The sequence below is a fragment of the Ips typographus genome, linkage group LG15 (assembly GCF_016097725.1).
Source record: "Ips typographus isolate SLU linkage group LG15, UJ_Ityp_2.0, whole genome shotgun sequence".
NCBI classification, from domain to species: Eukaryota; Metazoa; Arthropoda; class Insecta; order Coleoptera; family Curculionidae; genus Ips; species Ips typographus.
In genome coordinates this window covers 6,067,720-6,081,513 of record NC_138436.1, presented here as the reverse complement: position 1 = coordinate 6,081,513, position 13,794 = coordinate 6,067,720, and the positions used below count along the sequence as shown (strand labels likewise).

Here is a 13,794-nt window from a genome sequence, read left to right as displayed (position 1 = left end):
GTACACAACCACACTCTTAGTAGCATCAAGAAAGCTTATACCTCCAAGTTTACTCCGAAGAGAGACGACCCTTATGACATAACCAAAGTGGTGACACCATCTACTTTTGAAGTCGCCAGTCCGCATAAACTTCAACAACCGGTTGGCAAACATAACTCCATTCAAGAGCAATGCCTCCGAAGTTCCAGCCCCAGTCCGGACAATCAGAAAGAGAAGACAACCAGTTACCACCAAATATAGTAACTAGTAACCACAAGGATTTGGAAAGTGAACCCGATTATGACCCGTCTGTGCCTGACCTTGGAGATAACCCACCTGATAAGGACCTACTCGATTACGACTCACATGATGAAGACCCACATAATAATGATCTACCTCAAGAAAGCCAAGTTGACATACCGCGTATAATGTCAACTCGACGACCAATTGTGAAGCCAAGATGCCCTTGCTGTTGACACTTACCACCACCTTCTGTTACTCACACTTCCGAGACGGTGCGTGTGGTAAAGGGGGAGAAGCAGTAACAGAACATTACTAACAAGGCAAGTGACAAGTAACGTATGACAGGCAAACTTCATTTTGTGTGTGCATTCCCGCGTTTAGAGGATTAAGTCGCTAGCCTCCGTTTCATTAGCACATGTATTCTAAAGCTATATGATTTTTCCTGATTTTGTACAGCTCACCGTAAACTATTAAAATTGTTGATGTTTATTTGAGTGTGCGTTTCTCTGTGTTTTGCCCCGTCGCCAAGAAACACCGAATTGCCAGGATTCCCAGAGCTTCTAGAACCCACGCTAGAAATCCGCCACAATAGTTTATTACAATACCCAGCGTACTCTCAACATTGATAACCTGACAGCATGTTTCAATGGTGAGTTTTATATTTTATAAATAAAGCAAACTGCTAATTTTTAATACCAGGTGTCCAAGAGCACCCTGGACATAGGAGATTAACATGGGAAAACGGTTTTGATTTTTTTGCGCCTGTACGGTTGATTTGATCGAAAAATCGTATTAATGAAAGTTGTAGTACCTATCACGAACTAGTTTTCTGTATTTTTTTTAGAACTCTAATTTGAGCCTTTTTGTCGTAAAACACGAACAAAAATGCGAAAATTTAAACTTTTTACCTGCACTGTATAAGCGGTTGTCGAGCAACCGTACCAGCAACAATGACCTGTTTACCCGTTGCCCGACAACCGCCTATACAGTGCAGGCGAAAAGTTTACATTTTCTCATTTTTGTTCGTGTTTTACGACGAAAGGGCTCAAGTTAGAGATCCGAAAAAAATACAGCAAACTAGTCCGTGATAGGTACTACAACTTTTATTAATACGATTTTTCAATCAAATCAACCGTACAGGCGCAAAAAAATCAAAACCGTTTTCCCATGTTAATCTCCTATGTCCATGGTGCTCTTGGACACCTGGTATAACTTTAATGATGGTTATAAATAAACTTTTTAACAAAAGTGAAAACAAGAACATGAAACCTGAGCGTCATTCTTGATGCCGTAACCACCGATCGACATCCAAAAACCCAGACATGACTACTCTCAATTGTCATTCTTAATTGACATAAAAAGGATAAAGATATCACTTCAGGGCGGCCTCTAGTAACACACAACTAACAAGCCGCATATGAGACAATTTTAATGTAAAGAGTAATACAAAATAGACAACGCCTGTAATCCTTTGGGTATTAACTAAGTGCATATTGTGCACCCGAGCATCCACTGTGACGTCACCCGGCGTATCGCTTTAAGCAAACAAGCATCGCTGACATTCGTTAGATCTTGGATCTATTGAGAAGGCAAATGCCGACTTGTCTTGTCACTTGTCACTTGGTTTTTGTTTGTTTAGTTATGTCAAAAAGATTAATATGCAGCTAAAATAATTTAATTTTATCACATTAATCCAATAATTGGTGAAGATTATATCTTAAAATCAAGTAAATTGATGGACCTAATGGATCAAACAGCTGCTGGCCCAGGTAAGATTACAGTGGCAGTTTCACACCTAACCTATGTAATAAACCCCCTTGATGCTTCAGTTCTAAAAATTTTTCTAGTCTAGCATTTTTTAAGTATAGTTCAAGTAACAAATTAAGCCTTTTTTTCAGAATTGTATGCGGTATATCTTGAATCTATCAATAATTTTCTATATGGTTGCAGAAGTTTATTTTTTTATGAAGTAACTAACCTGATTCAGGCCCAAATTACCCACTAAGAAGACTGCCACATATCAATCCAGATAAAGAGTGAAACTGAATGCACTACATTACAACAGTAGACAAAAGAACAAGTTTTAAGGTTAGTTAACTAGTTTTACTAAAACTCAAATTAAAATGAAAAACAATGCAGTTTTCATTATTGTTTTATGTTTCCCACATTAATCATTATTATACACTTTAGTAAATTGCACTCCTAAAGCTTGAGTCAATTTGTATTAGGTATATGTAGTGTTATTTAATGGCATGTTTAAAGTAATAGTAATAAAGAGGTATGTAGTTTGTAGTGATATCAAATGATAACTTGAGAAACCATTTGTATGAGACAACATGTACAGTGCGTTTTTTTAACGCGCAACGTAGGATTTTGTAGGATTTTACGTGTTAAATTTTTAAGCCCATGTTAGACCATGTTATTTTAGAACTGCAGGTCTAAAACTTGACAGGTGTGTCTTTAGTACCCTGAAGCTTAAGTAAGTTTACCAATTTGGTCTAAAAAGTGATTAAAAACCGGCAAAAAATTATTATTTTTTTTTATTTTTATCGAAAAGATTTTATTGTTTCACAGTTCCTGTATGCATTTTGTTCTTTGTTGTTTTTGATATTGGCAGGGCAGGTAGCAGGTAGAGTGACATATTTTGACTGCATGATGGCCCGACATCTTTTGAACGTCAAAAGGGCATTTAATGATTGTTTGGAATACTGTTTGGCTTCAAACGGAGGTCACTTTGAACAATTCACTTATATAAAGTTATTATATATATATTCATATATATAAAGTTAATGATCACCCTGTTTTACTTTCTATGCCAAATTTTACCTGCTACCTGCGGTGCCAGTATCAAAAACAACAAGCACCTATCATACATACAGGGAGTATGGAAGGATAAAATCTTTTCGAAAAAAGATGATTTATGTGAAAGAGACATGTTCTATATGTTTGTTAAGATGAGTTACTCAATTTTTCTTTGCTTATTGGGTCTTCTGTCTCACCACAAAAAAAGGTCTGTTGGGAAAATGGAATTTCGCACTAATAAAATAAAATTAAATTAATATTGACCAAACTTGGTTAAATATTCTAGGGGAGGAGATAATACTTGGTCATATCAAACAAAAGGGAAATTTCTTGTAATTTTGTTTTCATTATAAAACCCACCTTTGACTACAACAATATATAACCTTTCCTATTAGAATGATAAATGTCAAAATTTATGTCAATTTTTATTGACAAAAACTCTTCTCGGATTTCCATATTGAACATTATTAGGTTTAATATTTATTAAGTTGTGGTTTTCTGTGTTCTGCCGTTGTGTTCTTTTTTAGATTCTCTAAAGACGGTGGTAGATTTTTCACGGAAATGTCAAGGTATCAAGTATCAAGACCGAGCTTGTCAGTGGTCTTGTGTTGGGATGACTAGGTTAATGTTATTTTCAACTTAGTTGAAAATAGTGCAAAATTCCATTTTTCCAACAAACCTTTTTTGTATGTTGAGACAGAAGACCCAATAAGCAAAGATAAAATATACAGTGCATTTTAGACCATGTTATTTTGGAACTAGGAATAGGTATTCAAGCTTTTGCCTCTCAATTGATTACTTTAATCTTTATTTACACCCTTGTACTTGACTGTGACTTTTTTCACCTGTATTGTCAGAGTCTAAACCACGTTTAGCTAAAGCTTGGATTAAATTACAACTGCTGTTGTATTTGTAAAACAATTAAAAGAAAGAAATACTCGAACTTCAACTTAAACACTAACATTTGTATGAGGTTTGTTTGATACCTAAATCATAAAATTATTTTTAATTTTTTTTTTTTGCAAAATATGAATTGTCTTTACTGCAGTACTTTTGTTGCTACCAATGTGGGAAAATATCATAACACTAATGTGATTGGCTATATTTGCCTTACTGCTAGTTAATAACTATTTTTTGTACAAAGTGATTGGTTTTAGTTTCACCTGCTCTTTTTTTTCTACTTTATATTACAAAAAAAAATTAATACCAAAGTAAACTAGACTGCTTGTCAAAAAGAATAGGACATACAAATTTTAGCTTATTTTTCAACAGCTCTTTCTTCAAAGTGATTGAATCGATTTTAATACCTTTTTTGACAATTAAAAGGTGTTTTCTTTCTGTGTCTATTGACCTAAATAATCTTTTTAAAAGTTGTCATGAATCCGAGTATACAGGGTGTGACTGAAGTGTAGTAAAACAAATGAAAAATTTGGTGTAACGTCATTTCTAACAAAAAATGTGTTTGTGTTTCAAAATAATCTTATTCGAGTCTTGTTGTTAATATCTGTAGACGTTTTTGCCAGTTCGGTGAAAATTTTATTGCAAAATTTCAAAAATGGGGTTATTTTTAATTCTCTTGTTTTTAATCTAACTATTTCTTTAAATTTTTTGTGGAAAAAGAACAGGATTAGCAAGATTACACTTAAAACTCCCCAATTTAAGTACAAAGCTTAATCTTTGTTATACAGGGTAACCCAAAAAAAACTTATCATAAATCTTGGCATGTTCAGTGATTTTAATGGAAAATAATAATATTGGATAAAGAAGAACACTACTTGTTTAAGATCCAATTCATATATTTAGACGAGTCCAACAGTGGCAATTAAGGGCCGTTTATAAAATTTATTGGTAAATTTCAAAAATGGTTTTATTTTTTCGTCTCTTTATTTAAATTCAATCATTTTTTGTGGAAGAAATACGGGGTAAGCCAAATTACACTTGAAACTACCCAATTTGATCGAAAAGAAGTTCATATTCCCACAGTGGAGTAGTGAGTGTAATCAGTGAGTAAAATCACAAAGTCGATCTGCACTAAATTTATTAAATAGCTTAGCTAAATAACATATTTGAAGTTTACCAATAAATTTTATAAAAGTCTAGATACATGATTCGGATCATTAAACAAATACTAAGATAAAGTTGTTCTAATCCGCAAAGTGACCCATGTATTATCAAGAAAAGGTAGACAAGCATTGTACACATTACAAAACCCACAGTCAACACTTGCTTATACATTCACAACATAATTAAAATTAAAACTGTAAAACTATTGTAATGTCGGTAAATATTTTTTTTTAAAAAAGCTCTCCAAAACTTTCTGGCAACGACTTAATTTTTCTCCTCCCTTTCCTGAGCATTGAACAAATAGTGTGCTTCTTTATCCAATATTATTATTTTCAATTAAAATCACTAAACACGCAAAAATGTATGATAAAAATATGATTTTGTTTTCAAAGTTTTTTTGGGTCACCCTGTATAACGCAGATTACGCTTTTTACTTAAATTGGGTACCTAGTTTTAAGTGTAGCCTTGTGAATTCCTTTCTTTTTCCACAAAAGATTTAAAGAAATGGTTAAATTAAAAACAAGAGAAGTATAAATGACCCCTTTTTTAAATTTGTAATAAAATTTGTAAACGACCCTTAATCACCAAACTGGAGAAAATGTCTAGAAATATTAACCACAAGACTCGATTAAGGTTATTTTGAAATAAAAAAAATGTTGATGAGAGCGTTGGACCGAATTTTTATTTTTTTGTCGTTGACACTTACGTCAAACCCTGTATACTCGGATCCGTGGTAACTTTCAAAAAGATTATTTAGGTCATCAGAAAGAGGAAGAAAGTACCTTTTAATCCAAAATAAAATTATTTAAATCAATATTACCTATTGATTGTAAAAAAGATTTGTTACAGGACTGATACATCAAGTGTGCACTGTTTTTTAGTTTGGTTTTTTATAAGTTATGTGATAAGATCAGTTTTAAATTAAATGGGCCCTCTTTTTCCAAAATCGAAATGAAAAACTTTATTAAATACCTTCAGTTTTTGTTTTTGACTATACATGGTGGTTTATATAGGTGGGGCAGAGATAATAATAGTTTTTTTAAATAGAATCTTATATTTGTTAATAAGTTTTTAAATGTTACATGGCGCTCTAAAAATTTTATGTTGATAATGTTCTATACCTAAACCTAATAGTTTTTCTATTATTTTATTAATTTTTTTCAAAAACATGTTAGTTTTTGTTATGAAAAATTGACTATAGGACCATTCTTTCTAAAGGTAGAATGCTATTACTAGTACTATAGAATATTTGATACAAGCATTTGACAGGAATGATTTAAAAAGATGAATGTAAATAAATTTAGGTTTGATGCTACAGGGTGTTCAAATTGTTTACATACAGGGTGTTACAAATTTGATGCACTAGCATTGCTATCTAAGAAACTAGACAATGCGTTTTTTTAAACGCGCAACATAGGATTTCACGGATTAAATTTTTAAGCACAGATCAGACCATGTTATTTTTGAACTACAAGTACAAAACTTGACGGGTGGCTGTTTCGTACCCTGAAGCTTAAGTAAGTTCACCAATTCGGCCTAAAAAGTAATTAAAAACTTGCGAAAAATCATCTTTTTTCGAAAAGATTTTATCTTTTCATAATCCCTGTATGTCTGATAGGTGCTTGTTGTTTTTGATACTGGCACGGCAGGTAGCAGGTAACATTTGGCGTAGAAAGTAAAACAGGGTGACCATTAACTTTATATCAAGAAAGTTAAGAACAAAAGAAATATTTTTATAAGTGAATTGTTCAAAGTGACCTCCATTTGAAGCCAAACAGTATTCCAAACAATCATAAAATGCCTTTTGACGTTCAAAAGATCTCGGGTCGTGATTCTATGGTCGTGATGCAGTCAAAATATGTCACTCTACCTTCTACCCGCCCTGCCAGTTACAAAATCATTTCGAAAAAAAAAATGATTTTTTGCCATTTTTTAATTACTTTTTAGACCAAATTGGTAAACACTTAAGCTTCAGGGTACTAAAGACACACACGTCAAGTTTTAGACCTGCAGTTTCAAAATAACATGATCTAACATGGGCTTAAAAATTTAACACTTAAAATCCTATTTTGCGCGTTAAAAAAAACGCACTGTAGTTGGTAGGGCTTTAATTAAATTAAAGAAAAGTTGCGCATTTTAATGCTACATAATTTAGTAAAAAAAATCAAAAAGATTTTATTACATTTGGAGAAATCAGACAAAAACCGAAAAACTGAAAGTTCTATTTTTGTTTTTATTTTTTTTTACCCCTGTGTGTATATTTTTTTCTGGGTGTGTTTTTAGGTACTTGTTTTTTTAAACATTTTTTTAAAACATTAGTATATTCTCATAATGAGTAGATAATTTACTTTAATATGATTTAATAATTAGGTTTATTACTCTTTTTAACACTAAAAATAAAGTGAAAACAAAACTCAGTCGATCTCCACAAAATATTTATTAAGTTGTTATCTGCCTGACATGTTTCGGGTGCATTTAGACACCCATCTTCAGAGGCTTAACTAGAGTCACAGTCTGCTGGCTGTCATTCTACAAGGGGGGACAGCTGAATCCAAGTGTAGATAAGGCTGGACATAAGGTGGTTGGTTTTTTTATTCTACATAAGGGAAAAAAATTGATCAAAACACCCAGTGTTGGTTTCAAAGATGGCAGGTTGCTTGGTTTATTCATTACAACAGTAGACAAAAGAACAAGTTTTAAGGTTAGTTAACTATTTTTACTAAAACTCAAATTAAAATGAAAAACAATGCAGTTTTCATTATTGTTTTATGTTTCCCACATTAATCATTATTATACACTTTAGTAAATTGCACTCCTAAAGCTTGAGTCAATTTGTATTAGGTATATGTAGTGTTATTTAATGGCATGTTTAAAGTAATAGTAATAAAGAGGTATTTAGTTTGTAGTGATATCAAATGATAACTTGAGAAACCATTTGTATGAGACAACATGTACAGTGCGTTTTTTTAACGCGCAACGTAGGATTTTGTAGGATTTTACGTGTTAAATTTTTAAGCCCATGTTAGACCATGTTATTTTAGAACTGCAGGTCTAAAACTTGACAGGTGTGTCTTTAGTACCCTGAAGCTTAAGTAAGTTTACCAATTTGGTCTAAAAAGTGATTAAAAACCGGCAAAAAATTATTATTTTTTTTTATTTTTATCGAAAAGATTTTATTGTTTCACAGTTCCTGTATGCATTTTGTTCTTTGTTGTTTTTGATATTGGCAGGGCAGGTAGCAGGTAGAGTGACATATTTTGACTGCATGATGGCCCGACATCTTTTGAACGTCAAAAGGGCATTTAATGATTGTTTGGAATACTGTTTGGCTTCAAACGGAGGTCACTTTGAACAATTCACTTATATAAAGTTATTATATATATATTCATATATATACGGTTAATGATCACCCTGTTTTACTTTCTATGCCAAATTTTACCTGCTACCTGCGGTGCCAGTATCAAAAACAACAAGCACCTATCATACATACAGGGAGTATGGAAAGATAAAATCTTTTCGAAAAAAGATGATTTATGTGAAAGAGACATGTTCTATATGTTTGTTAAGATGAGTTACTCAATTTTTCTTTGCTTATTGGGTCTTCTGTCTCACCACAAAAAAAGGTCTGTTGGGAAAATGGAATTTCGCACTAATAAAATAAAATTAAATTAATATTGACCAAACTTGGTTAAATATTCTAGGGGAGGAGATAATACTTGGTCATATCAAACAAAAGGGAAATTTCTTGTAATTTTGTTTTCATTATAAAACCCACCTTTGACTACAACAATATATAACCTTTCCTATTAGAATGATAAATGTCAAAATTTAGGTCAATTTTTATTGACAAAAACTCTTCTCGGATTTCCATATTGAACATTATTAGGTTTAATATTTATTAAGTTGTGGTTTTCTGTGTTCTGCCGTTGTGTTCTTTTTTAGATTCTCTAAAGACGGTGGTAGATTTTTCACGGAAATGTCAAGGTATCAAGTATCAAGACCGAGCTTGTCAGTGGTCTTGTGTTGGGATGACTAGGTTAATGTTATTTTCAACTTAGTTGAAAATAGTGCAAAATTCCATTTTTCCAACAAACCTTTTTTGTATGTTGAGACAGAAGACCCAATAAGCAAAGATAAAATATACAGTGCATTTTAGACCATGTTATTTTGGAACTAGGAATAGGTATTCAAGCTTTTGCCTCTCAATTGATTACTTTAATCTTTATTTACACCCTTGTACTTGACTGTGACTTTTTTCACCTGTATTGTCAGAGTCTAAACCACGTTTAGCTAAAGCTTGGATTAAATTACAACTGCTGTTGTATTTGTAAAACAATTAAAAGAAAGAAATACTCGAACTTCAACTTAAACACTAACATTTGTATGAGGTTTGTTTGATACCTAAATCATAAAATTATTTTTAATTTTTTTTTTTTGCAAAATATGAATTGTCTTTACTGCAGTACTTTTGTTGCTACCAATGTGGGAAAATATCATAACACTAATGTGATTGGCTATACTTGCCTTACTGCTAGTTAATAACTATTTTTTGTACAAAGTGATTGGTTTTAGTTTCACCTGCTCTCTTTTTTCTACTTTATATTACAAAAAAAATTTAATACCAAAGTAAACTAGACTGCTTGTCAAAAAGAATAGGACATACAAATTTTAGCTTATTTTTCAACAGCTCTTTCTTCAAAGTGATTGAATCGATTTTAATACCTTTTTTGACAATTAAAAGGTGTTTTCTTTCTGTGTCTATTGACCTAAATAATCTTTTTAAAAGTTGTCATGAATCCGAGTATACAGGGTGTGACTGAAGTGTAGTAAAACAAATGAAAAATTTGGTGTAACGTCATTTCTAACAAAAAATGTGTTTGTGTTTCAAAATAATCTTATTCGAGTCTTGTTGTTAATATCTGTAGACGTTTTTGCCAGTTCGGTGAAAATTTTATTGCAAAATTTCAAAAATGGGGTTATTTTTAATTCTCTTGTTTTTAATCTAACTATTTCTTTAAATTTTTTGTGGAAAAAGAACAGGATGAGCAAGATTACACTTAAAACTCCCCAATTTAAGTACAAAGCTTAATCTTTGTTATACAGGGTAACCCAAAAAAAACTTATCATAAATCTTGGCATGTTCAGTGATTTTAATGGAAAATAATAATATTGGATAAAGAAGAACACTACTTGTTTAAGATCCAATTCATATATTTAGACGAGTCCAACAGTGGCAATTAAGGGCCGTTTATAAAATTTATTGGTAAATTTCAAAAATGGTTTTATTTTTTCGTCTCTTTATTTAAATTCAATCATTTTTTGTGGAAGAAATACGGGGTAAGCCAAATTACACTTGAAACTACCCAATTTGATCGAAAAGAAGTTCATATTCCCACAGTGGAGTAGTGAGTGTAATCAGTGAGTAAAATCACAAAGTCGATCTGCACTAAATTTATTAAATAGCTTAGCTAAATAACATATTTGAAGTTTACCAATAAATTTTATAAAAGTCTAGATACATGATTCGGATCATTAAACAAATACTAAGATAAAGTTGTTCTAATCCGCAAAGTGACCCATGTATTATCAAGAAAAGGTAGACAAGCATTGTACACATTACAAAACCCACAGTCAACACTTGCTTATACATTCACAACATAATTAAAATTAAAACTGTAAAACTATTGTAATGTCGGTAAATATTTTTTTTTAAAAAAGCTCTCCAAAACTTTCTGGCAACGACTTAATTTTTCTCCTCCCTTTCCTGAGCATTGAACAAATAGTGTGCTTCTTTATCCAATATTATTATTTTCAATTAAAATCACTAAACACGCAAAAATGTATGATAAAAATATGATTTTGTTTTCAAAGTTTTTTTGGGTCACCCTGTATAACGCAGATTACGCTTTTTACTTAAATTGGGTACCTAGTTTTAAGTGTAGCCTTGTGAATTCCTTTCTTTTTCCACAAAAGATTTAAAGAAATGGTTAAATTAAAAACAAGAGAAGTATAAATGACCCCTTTTTTAAATTTGTAATAAAATTTGTAAACGACCCTTAATCACCAAACTGGAGAAAATGTCTAGAAATATTAACCACAAGACTCGATTAAGGTTATTTTGAAATAAAAAAAATGTTGATGAGAGCGTTGGACCGAATTTTTATTTTTTTGTCGTTGACACTTACGTCAAACCCTGTATACTCGGATCCGTGGTAACTTTCAAAAAGATTATTTAGGTCATCAGAAAGAGGAAGAAAGTACCTTTTAATCCAAAATAAAATTATTTAAATCAATATTACCTATTGATTGTAAAAAAGATTTGTTACAGGACTGATACATCAAGTGTGCACTGTTTTTTAGTTTGGTTTTTTATAAGTTATGTGATAAGATCAGTTTTAAATTAAATGGGCCCTTTTTTTCCAAAATCGAAATGAAAAACTTTATTAAATACCTTCAGTTTTTGTTTTTGACTATACATGGTGGTTTATATAGGTGGGGCAGAGATAATAATAGTTTTTTTTAAATAGAATCTTATATTTGTTAATAAGTTTTTAAATGTTACATGGCGCTCTAAAAATTTTATGTTGATAATGTTCTATACCTAAACCTAATAGTTTTGAAAAAAATTGATCAAAACACCCAGTGTTGGTTTCAAAGATGGCAGGTTGCTTGGTTTTTTATTCTTGAAGGGAGAAAAAACCTAATGAAAACCCAAGTTAGTTGAATGATTAGAGTTAAAACGGCATGTCTATCGAAATTGGAAACCAAGTAGACCACGTAAGGGACGTCACATAACAAGAACCGCGGTGGACATTGACAGAAAAACAACTAGTTTTATCGACAGAAACAAAGAATGAACACTGTTTTTTATATATTTTTCTACACGTAGGCCAAGCATCGCGTTCGAAAAACGTAATGTTTTTACCGATCCCCTTAAGTTTGCGTATTAAAACCTGAAACACCGTGTGTATGTATAATTATGGAATTTCGACTTTTTAAAACGAAATACTCATCTGTATATTTTTTTTCTGATAGCTTTTCCGAAACACTTTAACTTTTATGAAGTATGTCATATACCTAATTTTAATTGCGATTTATTTATGTTTTTTAACTTTTACCTCCGTTTTTTATTATAAACATTTTAAATTGTAAGTGACATACAAAAGTAAAACATTTATGTCTTTTTTTTATAAAAAATATGAATTTAATTAATTTCTTGGAAAATCCGTGTTTGTTCTAATTTTGTACGTTACTTACAGCAAAGCTTAAACTTATTAATTTGGTATAATACGTTTTAAAAATCCAACATTTGACTTGTTTTACAACAAAAAATAGTAAATAATATCAAGGTTAACTATGTGGGTAGCTAAAGGGCATCTTGTAACACTGTGAAAGACCAAACTTTGTTTTTTTATAAATTGGAACGCCCTGTATATTATTGAATTTTTGGATAGTCCTATTGACTATAAGAAAGATTTTTTTAGACAAAGGACGCACCGTTTTCGTGCGCAACAGCTTTGTTTTTTATAAGCTATGTGATAATATCAGTTTTAACTCAAGTTCTGAATTTTTTTTGGTTTTTTTTCAAACCAAAATGGACAATTTTATTAAAAATTTGTTGTCCAAAGAAAATTGCAAGCGGCATCTTTAAACGGTTAACAGAAAAAGTAAGATGAGAATGTGCTCTCGATCTTCCTTTACGTGCAATGTTGTGGCTTTCTTTTGCAAGTAGAAACAATTTTATTTGAAAGTTCGTTTTGAATCGTTCTACTAACATTTTTGTTATAATGTCACGAAGGAAATAAATCAAATTTATTTCACTTGAACGAAAACATTAAGAAATGTGGAATGTATATTACTTCATTTTTTACAATTTTTTAAGGGTCGGGAAATTCCTGTCATCATACGTTAATTTACGTATACGAATATATGCGTACAGATATGTATGGTAAATACTTCTCAACTTTGCGTATAATTTTCATACGTCTCTAAAGTTGCGTATGATCAGAAATGTCCCCCCTGGTGTGTTAGATTACCGTTCAATATGGAATGAATTTTTATACTGATTTCATCCTACATATAAGATAAAGCTAAAATCGATTAAAACACATTGACATTTTTTATATTCTTGTCGTAATATTATTTTCTTTGTTTCAGATATTCCTCCGGTGAAGCGAGAAGAAAAAAAATTCATTCAGGTGAAACTCGGACTTCTTATATATTTTGATAATAAACTAAAGGTGGAGGCGCGGGTGGTGTAGTTTTATTTGCTATTTCGATTTGATGTTATGCCATATGCAGTATTGTTCTATCAACATTATCTGGCTGAATGATTTTCATTCAATATCCGACTAAATGGTGAAGTATTAGAAAAATTGTCGTTTCTTTAAATGTCAATCTACGCATGGCGAACTAAGTAACTGTGCGGAAGTTGACACGGGAGGAACAAAAAAAAGTCGGCAGCAAATGTGTTCAAAAAAACGAAAATGGATAAAATACAATGAACTACTTATTGAATTAATGGTTAAATTTGAATTATTGTAAGCGTTTATCGAAATATTTAGACCAGTACCAGCCCTGGGGTTTCCAACAGTTATCTTTGATCAACAAATTAATTTGCTATTGAATGACTGAGGTTTGTGAACTACTTGCTGCAGCTACAGAAGACATGGAAGGTTGGGAACAGCATAGTAGCATGTTTTGGTT

General features: G+C 31.5%; 1 long non-coding RNA gene across 1 annotated transcript; it reads left to right on the top strand.

Moving 5' to 3' along the window:
• Positions 1–1,840: 1,840 nt before the first annotated feature.
• Positions 1,841–13,339, top strand: LOC145738178 (uncharacterized). Its single transcript, XR_014180628.1, has 3 exons — positions 1,841–1,991; positions 2,121–2,310; positions 13,246–13,339. It is a non-coding gene; the product is annotated as an uncharacterized LOC145738178 (long non-coding RNA).
• The last annotated feature ends 455 nt before the right edge of the window (positions 13,340–13,794 follow it).